This window comes from Cydia pomonella, chromosome 4 (assembly GCF_033807575.1).
Source record: "Cydia pomonella isolate Wapato2018A chromosome 4, ilCydPomo1, whole genome shotgun sequence".
Classification (NCBI taxonomy): domain Eukaryota; kingdom Metazoa; phylum Arthropoda; class Insecta; order Lepidoptera; family Tortricidae; genus Cydia; species Cydia pomonella.
The window spans coordinates 4,597,435-4,613,352 of record NC_084706.1 but is presented as its reverse complement, the minus strand read 5'-3'; the positions used below and the strand labels follow the sequence as shown (position 1 = coordinate 4,613,352).

The following is a 15,918-nucleotide window of genomic DNA, read 5'->3' as shown; positions in this document are numbered from 1 at the left end:
TCAGAATGACAGATGCGACTGAAAAATCATTTCTATACATCATCAAAGTACAACGTATGAAATTGCTGTAAGAAAATAACAGGTATACTGGTATTTGAAAGAACAGCTTCTAGTAAGTATTAACCAGTAGTATCAAACCCCTGTCGTAAATCCATACGCCCTAAATTTCCATATTTCCTTCGAAATGAGCAAAAATATTAAAACCAATACTAAGATCCACCAAAAATATAAATGTGAAATGAGAGCCAAGTTCAATATGAAGTACGAGTATATGCGTTATTGTTGACTTCGCTGACAAAAGAGTTGAGATCATGGGTGCCAAGTTCTGTGTAGAAAATAATTTTTACAATGCATTTATTTTACTTGGGATGTAATTCTAAAGATAAAGATAGTTTATTATTCAAGTAGGCATATTACAATGCTCTTATGAACGTCAAATAAAGCTACACCGGCTCTAACCCTACACCTCTGACCCGAGAAGAATTAAATCCGCCCTCAATTGGAGGAGGGTATCCCAATATGGACCGGCAAGAAACTCGGCGGGACACATCTTTTCAAAACATTGCACAGGGGTTTGATACTACTGGTTTATACTTACCTACTAGAAACTTTTCTTTCAAATACCAGTATACCTGTTATTTTCTTACACGCCATTTTATACGTTGTACCTTATAATCATTACTACTCATTGATGAAAAGCACGGGTGGCCTGGCGGTAAGAGCGTGCGACTTTCAATGACCAATGAGTTTTTCGGAACTCATGTACGAAATATCATTTGATATTTACCAGTCGCTTTTCGGTGAAGGAAAACATCGTGAGGAAACCGGACTAATCCCAATAAGACCTAGTTTACTCTCTGAGTTGGAAGTTCAGATGGCAGTCGCTTTCGTAAAAACTTGTGCCTGCGCCAATTCTGGGGATTGGTTGTCGGGCGGACCCCGGGCTCCCATGAGCCGTGGCGGAATGCCGGGACAACGCGAGGAAGAGAGAGACTACTCATTGATATACTATAGCATGTAAGGTTATACATTATATTTGTTTCTGAGTCATGGGTGTTTTCTATGTATTTAAGTATTTATAATTATATATTACATATATCGTTGTCTAGGTACCTACTACACAAGCCTTATTGAGCTTACTGTGGGACTTAGGCAATTTGTGTAATAATGTCCTATAATATTTATTTATTTAAATTGATATATTTTCTCGTTATATTTAATCTGTATGGAATGAATAAAGCTTTATTCATTCATTTACTTTTCATTCAGTACCACAAAACGGCCAGAACATTTTTATCAGGGACGATGTGAATTCCGCTCGAAATATAAAACAATTAAAGGCAGGTACGAGGGAAGCGGCCATTTTCGGCTCCCCTCCCGAAACCCTCGCGGCGCTCGTGTGCGGGTAAATACCTACCGCTCGTTTCATTATGTTTTACTAACACTTATGTCGTTTATTTGTTTCTTTGTTCAGGTATTTTGTACATTGTTATAAAATTAAATAAGTATCTATATCAAGTGATAAATCTCGATGTGTGTATTTAATGTAATATATTGAACTACATTTTATCGACTACGTCGCGATTAAAAATACATATAGGGTTAAATTAATTATATACACCACCGTGGATAATGATAGAGGAAGAACAACCGAATTTAACAACACATTATTCTCGGCACGATGTCAGAATTATATACCCTAGTGGTCCTTAAATAATTAAAAGTTTTGTATGTTTATTACACACTTTTATTACAAAATTAAACGGACTTACATGTAAGTGAAGTTCTATTAGAATTATACAATATTAGCTTCACCGCTTATATTTACTTATATACTTGAATATATGCTTCAAATTTTGTAACTTCAATTTGAACTACTTCCCGGTGTTTGATTGAGCTGTAATGTGGCAATATATTTCCGATGACAAGGCAATAGTATGCTAACATGGGGCTGATTTGGTGATTTAGTCGGAAGGTAATCAAAACAAAACATAAAACATTGAGTTTAGGCCCATTAATAAGATCTCTAGAAGTACTTGATCATACAAAGGAGACCAATACAGTCGGCAATAAAAGTGTGTATCAAAAAATTATTTTGACGGTAACTTGTTAAATTCACGGAGTAGTAAATACATTGTATGACATGTTTTTAATTCTAGTTAAATATATAGGGGAATATTATTTTTAAAAAACTCACTTCCTTGTTTTTGGAAGCTTTTAAATGAATATCTACTAAATAGGTATACTAAGAACATATAGCTACGCACCTTACAAGCATAAACAGTTTACCTCTAGCTTTATGTTCTTCAAACGTATGCTGAAAATCTTGCAAACACACACCAAAACAGAAACAGAGACACTAAAATACAAACCCTTCGTAACATTTTAAAATGCGCACGCCATAACAATAAGCAGGCATTCTGACCCGCGATCTGCAGACTCAAATTAAACATCTTATGAACGGAAACATCTTGGCGAGATGCTCTTCATTAGGTTGCGAGGGGGGAGTGACACATCCCCCCTGCCCCCGAGGTTCTATTAATAATGCAAATGAGACCGCAGCTCGGCCAAGAAGCGAGGCTCGATTAATTCCGGTTCATTTGAGGTAATTGTCGTTGCGGGCCTGCGGTCTGCGGGCTTCCCGCACGTCCTTTTCGCTGAATGTGCGCAATACAAGATCCTGTTGTCCTAATTAATATTTGAGCATTACATTCCTAACTTAAATTTCGAGGAGAGGAGGTGCCTTTATTTAAAGTTCTGAAACATTTTAATATAAGTTTTAGAATCTTGCTAGGATACTATGTAGTACTTTGTAGCAAATAACAACATAACATTTAATAATTTTTTTAGGATGCGCAGGTAAATATGTGGGTTATATTATACGTGCACGGCATGTTGTACATATATAGGTATGGGTATAATACGTTTTTGTAAGAAGTGTGTATAACTACTATAACAACAACAATTGAAGTGGGGTGCCTAATTTTGACATGTATATATTACTTGGTTTTTAGCCCATTAGGGTTGTTTCTTGGATCATCTTTTTTATTCTGATAAAAAAGATGATCCAATTTTTGATTATGATTTTTTTTTTAATTTAAAATTTGTTTTTACCTTTATTTTTCTAATAATTATTTATTGGAAAGCCCTTTTATTTTTTATTAGAAAGCCATTAAAGCCCTTTGTTTATTTTTTACTGTAACTTTTTGCAACAATGAAACGATTTGCAAAAAAGTCGTAGCATAATGCCTCGTAGCTCCACGCTACGCCGTAGAAGCGAAGGCTACGATCGATACGCTCCCGCGCGACAACCTGCGCTACGAGTTTTCCTACCGCACTCTATATATTTATAGCAAGATTCAATATCTATGTATCTATATATATGCACCTGGTACCTACAAGGAGGGTCCCTTCTGACTTTTGATACCGTTTTGAGAAGCGTCAAAGTTGTGGTTTGTTGAGTCCCTTAAGGTTAATATAATATGTATACGTCTGTTGTTATTTTATTTAAATATATTCTTATTTTATTTAAATGACTGATGTAAACGTTATGATTATGTATAAGTGTGTCCATAGTTATTATGATTTCTTGGGGTTAATTTGAATTGAAAATTGTTTTGTAGGTAGTTATGTACCTTATCTAAAACTTCCGAAATTTAATTTATAGATATATTTTCTTCATTAAAAAAATATGTTCTTATTCAATGCACCAACAAGTGAATTAATAGGTGCAGCACAACCAAAAAAACTACCCAGGACCGAATATATGGCCAATACGCACAACAGTAATATTCAATTATTGCTATTAGTGAAAAAAGAGGAAAAGGAATGTACAAATTTATAAAGGGTTGGAAACGTGCATGTGCCACTTCTGGAGCTGCAGATGCTTGTTGCCACAGACGTGGTATAATAAATATTTTTCATTAACTAGCATTTACGTTAGATCACATCTAAATGCAAGGTATGGTCACAACATTAATTTTAAATAAATTATACAGTAAAAAAAATGAAAAAAGTCGAATTCGTATGACTTCTTAAGTACAAAAATTTGATGCGAGAATCATCTATACAAAACGCACAAAAACATCAGCAATTCGGCAATGATTTACATCTCGCAGCATTTACAAATTATACCTCTAAATCTAAATTTACAATCAATCGAAACGCAATCCCTTCGCCTGCCGCCTTTCATCAAATCCGTGTTTACCAACACGTTAGTCGCACGTGTTCGTAATTAATCGTCAGTTACCAATTAATTCACAGGTGATATGATCCGAGACCACCCCTCCCACCCCCCACCCCCTCGGTTAATTACCAGACGGCGAGACTTGAAGGGCGCTAAGGACTTACTCGTATCTGGGCAGTACACGGGGGAGGCCTGGAACATACCTGCTTCTTTGTACATAGAGTTACATGCAAAGGTAAAGCAAACGGGTTTTTTAACCAGACTAAGTTTTGGACATGAACTGTAATAGGGTTATGTATTAAATAAAATCTACATTTTCTAGTAAACAATTCAGAATCGTCAATAAATATTGATCGTTTCATTTCAAGTAGTATTCAGCGTTAAAACAGTGTAATAAAAAATATATTAAATATAAGAGATCCCTTTTAGGGATAAGTTCGCCTTTGTTCATCTTGTAAAAGAGCCCTTGAGGCCTACTTGCAGAATAAATTTTTGAATTTTGAATTACATAATACAGTTTTTGTTTTGTTTTGCCTGTTTTATGTTAACCTGTTTATGTGCAATAAAGTGACATACATACATATATATATATTACAATACAATACAAATCCTCTTTATTGGACCTCAGAATAAAAATAATATATAATATATTGTATTTCTGGCGGCATCATTTATTTAAAATCAATAACAAACACATTCCCTAAAACGTACAGTTATCCACAAACAGTTTTTAAGATTTTCTGACTTTTTTTTTAAATTGTTAATTGTTGCTAATAATCTTATTGCCTTATTGTGTACAACATTTTTATATTCTATGTTTTTACAGTTCAAACCGTATTACCAGTGCTTATTTAAATCGGATGTCTGATTATCGCTAGTAGGTACATATGTAAGCAAGGAAACCTGTAAACCAAAAACCTTCAGAATCGCGCTTTCATACATAAAAATCCATCCAGTAAATTGTATCGCCATCCATCTAGCCGGGCCGTGGTTCATTTTTCTCGCGTCACGAAGTTCGCGGGCATCCATAATGCACAACGTCGGCGCATCATCGCGGCATATTGTTACAACTATCCCAACTTCCTATCTCACATAATCCTTATAAGGTAAAAGCAACCTTTGGGAGTCCAAAATAGGGCTTCAACTTGAAATATATTTGTAGAGAATGCGTGTGGGTTGTGGAAGTTACCGATAGTGCCCCGCCCTGCCGAAAGGGTTCTACACGTAGATTAATGAAGGCACTGAGAAGCCTTATTGCCGCATCGTCGCCTTCATATATCACGCCTGGTTGTTGAATCTGACTCAAGTTTGCTGAATATTGCGAGGCCGTCAGCGGTTTTTAAGCAGAACTAGATTGAGTAGGGATCAAAAGGTTTCCTTCAGGTATCGATACATTTAAGCGTGAAATAATTTTTATTTTATGAGACAATTATTCCATAAATAACAATGTACTTATAAAAAAATCAAGCACTTTGACTTGACGCTTCCAGTGTACGTCTTATAATGCATTTTCACGTTCCACAAAATGCAAATGAAACTAGTAATTAATGCATGAAAATATATACGCCATATTGCCACTTTGCCTCTACGAAGCATTTTGATACATACCGGAAAATCATGTTATTGGCTACGACGTAGCGCTGCGAGCGTGGCACAACAGTGATTCTGTCCAATTGATTTCCTGTCTCTGAAGCATATTTTATCATCCGCGGTCACATGTAACATGTCGCCCCGATTGCGAGTACATGAGTTTAACCGTTGCATTTAAGTTTTAATATTTAAGCACATTCAAATTCTTCATTGACGGAGCTAGTAGCCGGCGAGTGTTCCGAATTACAATAACAGCGGCTATAATTTTTACGATTACCCACTCGCCAACGACCCGCTCGCGGGAAACGTTTTTACGGCAGCCATTACGTAAATTTACCCATATGTTTATTTGCAATATAAAACATATTGCCCTTGTACATTGCTGGAAGCTTTTATAGGCTCTAACGTTACTTGCATTACTTGTAAAACGTTTTTATCGTAACGGATCTGTTATTAGCTGAGACTGAAAAATACAGTTTATTTATTTGTAAAATGACCTAACATTTTGAACTTTAGTAATTGGTCTTATATTGTTCTCTTATTGATTCATCCGCAGTGCATGTTGCATGTAGGTGAGGTGATTTTTTTGCTGCGAGAGGATTTTTGTGAATATAATGAATTCATTTCTTTTCTACAGATGTGCAACAAATACCTTTGTGTGCAGTATGGAACTCAATCTTTCGTGCAATTAGTTATATATACACTGGTGAGTCTAATTAATTTATAATTAATCTTATTTAATTTAAGGTCTTATTATTTTAACTAAACGGGACTTTGTCACATGACATGCGCTTAAATCTTTTTTATGTGTGCATAAAGACTTTAGTCTTCCTATGAGCAAGGACGTAAAACTTCAGTAGGTAATAGTAACGAGTTACAAATGGCAAAGCATATATAATATAAGTAATTAAATATGAGCACGTACCTACGATACTTAATTAAAGAAAATCAGCGTCGGTTGGCGTCGCGTACATACATACATAGATAAGTTAAATTTAATATATAGTATAAAGTCTCGTTTACTATCGTTTACACTAACTCTACATGCCTTTATAACAAGTTATTTATATATGTTACCTGTTATCCATCCAATGGATACTCTATCATTTTTCAGAACAAAAAATCGTATAGCGAAAAGTCAGCGTATCGAGCAATAGTTTATGTGCCGTGGACGGAAAGAGCCACATCGAGCATTACTCGCACGATATACAATGTTCTTTAAAGGAAAACAATTCCTTTTCTAAAATAAAAGTGTGTTCTTTCGTCGAGTGTACCGCAGTAACATTGTAGAAGTTACGATCGCGGCTCCCGGCGCAGCTCAACTGTGAGATATTGCCTTTTTTATGGCCCACTCTACTATACTATACTGGGACAGAATAGATCACATGATGCGATAAAATATTGCCCTCGGTGTTCGCACCAAATCGAATTAACCCGTCCACTTGCATACAAAGGCGACATGAGAATAGAAATGACAATATCGGGTTATTCTTACCGATTCCGAAACGTTCGCCCTCTTTATTATGTAAACATCTACATACGTAGCTCGATTTGTTGAAAAAGGGAGACAATGTAAAAGTACCTACGTTTTAAGTTGTTTTGTGATTGTATAATTTTAAAGATACAATTCTACAACAATAGCCGCAACATCCAAACAAGAATCATCTTAATCTTAACCGTAATTCTTGTAATTGTACTACAATTAATACACAAACTTGTAATTAATTTCCGCATGATTAACGGGCATAATCCGAGCTTACTCGAGATTACGTGAGCGCCCGCTGTGAGTTATCGTGCCGTAGGGCGCCGGCGGGGGTGAAGCAGCGCTCGAGTTCGCGGAAGCGGGGGGAGGGTCATACAAGACGGTAGAGAAGGCTCGCTCGAGCTTTGCTGTCCTCCCCTCAAGATTCTCGCGGACGCCGCTGCCAATTAGGGGCGCAATCGCTCACGCGGCGAGAATGCGCCCGCCGGCGCGCCGCGCACCCCCGCGGCCGCCCGCCCCGCCCAGCACCACTCTTTGTGTCGTGACCGTCGCAACTTCACCAAATGAAAACGATTTCTTCTAAGTACATCGTATACTTTCTCCGAAGGATCCCCGGTCACTTAATGGCAACGTTTCAATTAAGAAAAAAAGAGTTGCCTACCTCAACTTATCGACGTGTAGGGTTTTAAGTACATTGGCTGTCATGCGGCCTGATTCGAAGAATGATTAAGACACGCTTAAGATCTTGCAAAAATCTTTAAAAGATTGATAACCAAACGACATGTCAAAATTGATGTTTATTTCGATTCCGCTGTGATCCCAATAAGATCTATTTACGATATTTCTAACGTCACATTGACATTGGTTACCCGAATCGAGCTGCTTCTGTGAATTATACGACATTCAAACGATATCTAAAATGGAACTTATCTAAACCAGAACTTATCGTTATCGTATATCATTCTTCGAATCGGGCCGATGGTCGAGTAACTTCTGAAACTTGGAATTTGAATAATTTATGAGTCGCCAATAAATATGGCGTTTATACTTTTTATTATTTAATACTAAGAGATGTGACACCAAGGTATAATGTAATGACTATTTAGAATAGGTGAAGTTTCGTAGTTCGACTGCATGTTTTTTTTTTACTTGAGAGCTTCAACTCCTGAAATATCACATCAATATAAATCTGACGAAGAGATCGAATTGAAATCGACGGAACTACTTTTATTACATTATAGCTCCTCTACATGATGGGCAATCGTACTGGCCCACTAAGATGGGCCAGCGTGTAGAGAGGGTAGTGATGGCTTATGGCGCGGCGGGATGGCGATGGGATGGTCACGGTGTCGGTTTTTCGCCCGTAAATCAAAGGTAATGGACCAGCAAAGGCAGTACGCATCTACACGTGGCTCATTCCAGGACTATATCGTATAGTTGCGTCTCAACCGTCGCACGGCCATCTCGCTGAGCCATCGTGAAGAGAAGCCATTAAAGATATAACGCATGTAGTTTTTGCCCGAAACTAGAATAGTTTTTATTATTCTAGTGGGATAAACTAGTTTATTCCCTGAAACTAAAGTTTTCTCCATACCATATTTCATCGGAACAGTTCAGCGGCTTAGGCGTGAAAAGATAAACAGACAGACAGAGTTATTTTCTCTAGCAAAGAATGATTATTACGTGCAGTTTGTACTGTTCGCCTGACACAGAACTACGCTTAAAAACAACTGAAGTGTGTAAAAGGGAAGCCATCAACGTATTGGTACATTACTATAGAGGCCGGTAAACAAAGGATTGCAGGTTTGCAGGCATAGGGATACGCGGCCGGCAACCCCGTTTGTCGCCGAGATTTTTATAGTGCTTTTCTCAAACTTGCAATGAAAAAATAATGTAGTCGATTTGTTTTATTCGTAGGTTTACATAGTTACAAACAAATTACGAATCGACTACTATTTGATAGTTCAATACCAAGACGTTGTGTCACAATTTGTTTTGTTTAGAAACAAAAGAAATGCTCTACAGGCCTAGGTGTGTAAGGCTGTATGAAATTCCTTTACATATCTTCTTCACACATCGCATCGAATGCGTAGTATTTCTGGACCTTATTTGAAATAATTAATGGCAACAGTTCATTGCAAGTTTAAGAGCGAAGCAGAATCTAGCAGCATGATGCAATACAAATATTAAAAAAAAATCCTCTATTGAGCTTCATATCGGCCGTTGTATAAAAACGTGAGGTTGGCGGGCTAGAAAATACGAAAAGCTGTATTCAGAAGATGTTGTGGGCGGTTATATCTTGGAATAATATACTATTACGAGTACTAAAGCAAATTATAATGTACGCAATCACATAATAATATTTCTGAATTTATTACTTCCAATGACACTGGAAAGTATTTCGATCTTGGTCGCACTTTTCATATTACAGGCGATCTTGTTGACATTTTTAGGGTTCCGTAGCCAAATGGCAAAAAACGGAACCCTTACAGATTCGTCATGTCAGTCTGTCTGTCCGATTATGTCACAGCCACTTTTTTCGAAACTATAAGAGCTATACTGTTCAAACTTGTTAAGTAGATGTATTCTATGAACCGCATTAAGATTTTTATACAAAAATAGAAAAAAAACAATAAATTTTGGGGGTTCCCCATACTTAGAACTGAAACTCAAAAAATCTTTTGTCATCAAACCCATACGTGTGGGGTATCTATGCGTAGGTCTTCAAAAATGATATTTAGGTTCCTATTGTCATTTTTTTCTAAACTGAATAGTTTGCGCGAGAGACACTTCCAAAGTGAAAAAATGTGTGTCCCCCCCCCCCTAAAATAACAGAATGAAAAATCAAAAAAAAAATATATGATATACATTACCATGCAAACTTCCACCAAAAATTGGTTTGAACGAGATCTAGTAAGTAGTTTTTTTAATACGTCATAAATGGTACGGAACCCTTCATGGGCGAGTCCGCTTTTATTGATGACACGTGGATTGAACGAAGTAAATGTAGCTTGCAATGTCAATTATATTAAATACTGATTTTTTTATACCTACTGTGTCGTCGAGTCTAATTTAGTGGTGGTAATTTACTCCCTTAGAACTTTAGTTGACGTCAGGGATCGGTAACCGGTATTTTTTGTATGGGAACGAAAACGGTATTTTTTCGTTCTTTGTTAATTATTTCATTTCTAATTGGGCAATCTAATAATACGAAGTCGTTATCTAAAAACACAACCGAGTCCTGTATTTGGAGTATAAAATAAACCAAAATATATGTTTATTTCAAAGTTTTTCCAAAAAACCGGTTCCGATCCCTGGTTGACGTGCTTGATGTATTACACATCTCCAATCTTGATGTAGTAACTGTGGAGAGCAGATATCTCAGTAATATTTTACATATAATATATAATACTTGACTTATTAGATACATATTAGTTATGTATTCTGTAGCATTCGTTTATAAGACTGTTAGGTTAACAGTCTTGACGCGATTTATTTTATTTAATATAAATTTTCATTTAATATTATTTTCCACTTTTATTCATTCCTTTTAAAGCTTAATTTCCCTATTACTTCTTTGTGTAATATATGTACATATGTTTATAGTCTCTACTTTCTGGTACCTTGTTGTACATGTTGCTGCATTTGTGACCCTTTTCTCACTCTCTCCTCTCATCTACTCAAAGGTTAACTGGAAGAGATCCCTTAAAGGTATAAGTTCGCCTTTGTACTTAGCATTTCATAATTGTAAGTTACTTTTATATATATTACCGCCCTCGGTGGGCGAGTCCAACTCGTACTTGTCCGGTTTTTTTTTTATCTTCGGAGTGATATCAAACGATAAGTTTACGAACAGCCGTCAGAAACAGCAGTGGAGCTACATCAATAATTAAGTGCGTTTGATGTAGTAAGAGCCGATGTTTCTGTGTTAAGGCCTAGCTGTAAACAATAAGCTATGGGCAGAATTGCGTTTCCAAGTCCAGAGAAAACACTTTCAATGAAATCAATTGTCAATACGTGTAAATAAAAATTGAGTTTATTGTAAATCGTCTCTTCTTTAATGTAAGGGAAGGAAAATTATTCAGGCGATAAATTAGCATTTGTTAGACGGCATGCACAATGATATCAAATCTTTGAACTCAAGGAAAAAATCATTTGTAGTCACGTGGTTCGAGTAGGGTGACCATAAAAGATGGTAAGTGGGGATTACCTTTCTTTTTTTAACGATAATTAAATAAGTAGCGTATTAATTACGATAAGCACTAGTGCTTCGTGTTTGTCTTCAGCAGCAGTTTCAGAAAACATAGTCTCTACAGTATGATTTTTTTTAAATAAATCGTAACCATGTTTACATTTCTGGTTACATCTCTGTTATATTGCAGTAATTATTCATTTTTAAGATTATTACAATGTAATGTTTACCCTGGTATTTGCTGTTGTATTTATAAAGGTTACTATGTGTTTTTCATGTCAGTATACAGTGTGTCCCTAGCCATTGGACAAAGCCGGAATGTACATATGCATTAGGGTATTTAGAACCAGTGTACAAAGTATCATACCAACCGGTGCAGCGGTTTCGAAGAAATTAACAAATTACCATTTTTTACTTTGGAACAGCCTGTATGTGTTAATAACTCCTAAGGTAATATCCTCAAAGAATAGTATGGAACCTTCTTCGACCTTTTTGATTATCTTTTTTATTTTTATTTATTTATTCGTATGGCATTTACAGAGTCGCTTAATTATGAATTATAATACAATATCTAAGTTCTTCACCCATTGGGCAGCGTTTGCATTAGGTGAGTGAAGATCTAGGGCCTCTCCAACAAATTTCCGTATCGGGCAATTATGTATAATGTGGTGTATAGTCTGCACTGGGGCCCCGCAGTCGCACGCTGGTGAGTCTCGCCAACCACACTTAAACAAGTAGTCCGCACAGCGTCCATGTTCGGAGCGGAGTCTGTTTAATTGGCACCATTCCTTCCTAGATGCTGAAAAGCCATACGGCTTTTTGGTAGGGTCGTAGGTATTTAGGCTGGGCTTTGGCAGGTTGGATTTCCACTCATCTTTCCAAGCGTCTTGTATATTGAATCCGCCTTGCGTCAGGTTTTGAGCGGTTTGATAGGGCGGGTGTCGAGACTTCAGACGATGCTGTGGAGGATTAAGGAATTCCTGGCGGATCGGCAGGTTCGGGTCGCTGTGAATTTTGTTCGCTTCTTTTACCAGTGCCAGCTGTCGTCTAAGATGAGGTGGAGGGATGTGGCTTAGGGCTGGGAGCCATTGTATGGGTGTGGATTTGACCGTACCTGATATACATCTCATAGTATTACGCAGTTGCACATCAACTTTCTCTGTGTGAGCACTATTGAGCCAGACTGGTGCGCAGTATTCGCCAGCAGAATAGACTAAGCTCAGCCCAGTTGTACGAAGAACGTCCGCTTTTGCACCCCAAGTCGTGCCAGTTAATTTGTGGAGTATGTTGTTCCGAGTCCCAAGTTTTTTGCTCAGCTTTTGAAGGTGGGGACCGAAAGTAAGTGAGCGGTCCAGGGTTACACCAAGATATTTAGGGTGCGGGTTGAAAGTTAATATTTCACCATCAAACCCTACCGTTGGGATAAAAGCAGCTTGTTTGTTGTTGAGGTGGAACGTCGAAACTTCCGTTTTGCTGGCATTAGGAATAAGACGCCATTTCTTAAAGTATTCAGTTAGAGAACCTAAATCTTTGTTGAGCTGTTCTTCAGATACCTCGAATGTCTTGTGCTGGTGCGCAATGGTGATATCATCGGCATACACAAATTTCCTAGAGACTGTTTTGGGAAGGTCATAAGTATATAGATTAAAGAGCAATGGCGCCAGTGTGGATCCCTGTGGTAAGCCATTGTTTAAGGTTCTAAGGCGACTCTGTTTATCTCCTAGATGGACTACAAATTTCCTGTTCCTCAGCATATTGTCAATCAGCCTAACAATTTTACGACACGGGACAGCCCTCATCAACTTATAGTAAAGTCCCTGTCTCCATACGGTATCATAGGCTGCACTTAAGTCAATAAAAGCAGCTACGGTTTTCAAGTTCTTCTGGTAGCCAGCTTCTATGTGCGTTGTGAGAGACAGCACTTGATCCGTGCAGTTGCGGCCAGTTCTAAACCCTGCTTGTTCGACGGGGACTATGCGATCAATGAGAGGGGTGATCCTATTCGAAATCTTTTTTATTTATGACACTAATAAGCTTCTGACTTTTGAAAAATGTCATCATTATCAAATATGTCGAACAAATTGTAAAAAACACTGCCAAAGATTAACACAGTGTGTTTCTTTTTGTTGTTGATTATTGCAAATAATTTTTGTTCGAAAAAATTTTTTTATATCATTTGTTTTAATTAAAAAATATTAACGTCAGAGCATTCCAGAGAAGTAACCCTACGTGGGATTTCAGGGTTTGTCCAATGGCTAAGGTCACCCTGTATGATATTACTGTCAATGTGTTAACTTGTAAAAGAGCCCTTCAGGCCTCCTTGCAGAATATTTTTTTGAATTTTGAATTTTTCATGGGACCTACCATAAGAAATGTTTTTTTTTAGAAATGGGGTTGATTTTTGTAACTATCTAGTACTTTCAAATAATTTTCCAAATCGGTTCAGAAATAACAGAGTTCTGAGGTAACATATCGTCAGGTGACAACAAAACTCACTAATTACTACAAAATAATTAAACAGAAATCAAACGTATTTTATTAGTAATATGGTTCATTATGGCTATGAACTTGTGGTGGTAATTAGTGAGTTTTGCTTGTCACCTGACGATATGTACAAAAAAACGTTCGAATTGATAACATCCTCTTTTTTTGAGTATTTTTTTTGAAAATAGCTCTGATTGCTCTTCGTGAGCTTTCATAGAAAACTGAAGACCAATCACATCTCTAGCGCACTTTGTTCAATTAAGAAAGTTAAAATCACAATAGTGCATCAAGTTCAGGTTTCAAAAATTATATGCAATCATGAACACAAAAAGACATTTTGTCCACTGTTTAAAAAACTAAAGAGGGCCTTTCCAAGCTAGTGTGGTTATAGATAGATAGATGGACATGACCAATCTATAAGGATCCTTTTTGTCATTTTGGCTACGGAATACTAAAAATGAAATACTAAAACATCCTTATATCTTGCGTCCCGTCATTTTGCCACATTGGCTTGGGAACATGGGTCTGTTCGGTAGCCTAAAATCATGATACTCGCTAGAAAAGGTTTTTTAATACATATACAGGGTGACCTTAGCCATTGGACAAACCCTGAAATCCCACGTAGGGTTACTTCTCAGGAATGCACTAACGTTAATGTTTTTTTAATTAGAAGAAAAGATAAAAAAATAAAATTTTCGAACCTAAGTTATATCAACAACAAAAACAACAAAAAGAAACACACTGTGTTAATCTTTGGCAGTGTTTTTGAAAATTTGTTCGAAATATTTGATAATGATGACATTTTTCAAAAGTCAGAAGCTTATTAGTGTCATAAATTAAAAAAAGATAACCAAGGAGGTCGAATAAGGTTAAAAATGGTAATTTGTTAATTTCTTCGAAACCGCTACACCGGTTGTTATGATACTTTGTACACTGGTTCTAAATTCCCTAATGCATATGTACATTTCGGCTTTGTCCAATGGCTAGGGACACACTGTATAGCCACACAATATGTATAATCACACAATATGTATAGCCACTGTAGGCGACGCATATATGTTGTGTAAACAGTATCTTCCACAACACAAGCTTTCTTGAGCTTGCCGTGGGCCTTAGTCAATTTGTGTAAGAATGTCCTATAATATTTATTTTAAGACCAATATAATGTATTATTTATTGGGCTAGCGTGGGGACTATAGCCCGAGCCCTCTCGCGCATGAGAGGAGGCCTGTGCCCAGCAGTGGGACGTATATAGGCTAAATTATTATTATTATTATTATTATTATTTGGTATTATGCAGTTCATACTATGCACATCTTATACCTGTTCAGGTATAGATATTGGTCTGCTGATAACATAAATAGATTTTTGCACTAAAAAAATGGTTCTAGTCTTTCACCTGGGCAAGTCTCCCGGATTCCACTTACCCACATATCTACATGCCACTCACTGTAATATTGCAATAGGTCAAAGAGATTTACATAGACCAGCTACCTACATCTCTTAGGAAAAACAATGATACCTATTTTATTACCTTTGATAAACCAAGAATTGTGCGAATAAATACAAGATAATAAATAGGCATCTTCAAAAGAACTGTTGGTGAGGATATGAAGAAGTAATTACTAAAGTAGTAAAACAATATACTGGTAAGCTTTAGACGTAGGCTATAAAATAAGACAAAGCTTCTGATAAAAAAATACGGTAAGTACTTATTATTCAATGTCATTGTCAATACAATGTATAATTGTTAAGTATTGCAGTTGCAATTACAATTGCCATAAATTAAAAAAAAAAAAAAAAAAATTCACTGGTTCAAGGCACATTCCGTGAAGTCAATAAAACCAAGGCCGCATGAAACTGTAATGCATGACATATGCACTGGCATGCATTTTAAGAGAAAAGGACGACGGTTGATAAAGCTTGCCACTCTCACGACATGACGGCCAAAAGCATTAACCACTTTGTCAAGAGCGTTACGGC

General features: G+C 36.8%; 1 protein-coding gene across 1 annotated transcript in view; it reads right to left on the bottom strand.

The window, feature by feature from the left end:
• LOC133516887 (paired mesoderm homeobox protein 2A-like) overlaps positions 1-15,918 on the bottom strand; it is a 51,645-nt gene that overhangs the window by 33,525 nt on the left and 2,202 nt on the right. The gene's annotated exons all lie outside the window — the stretch shown is intronic.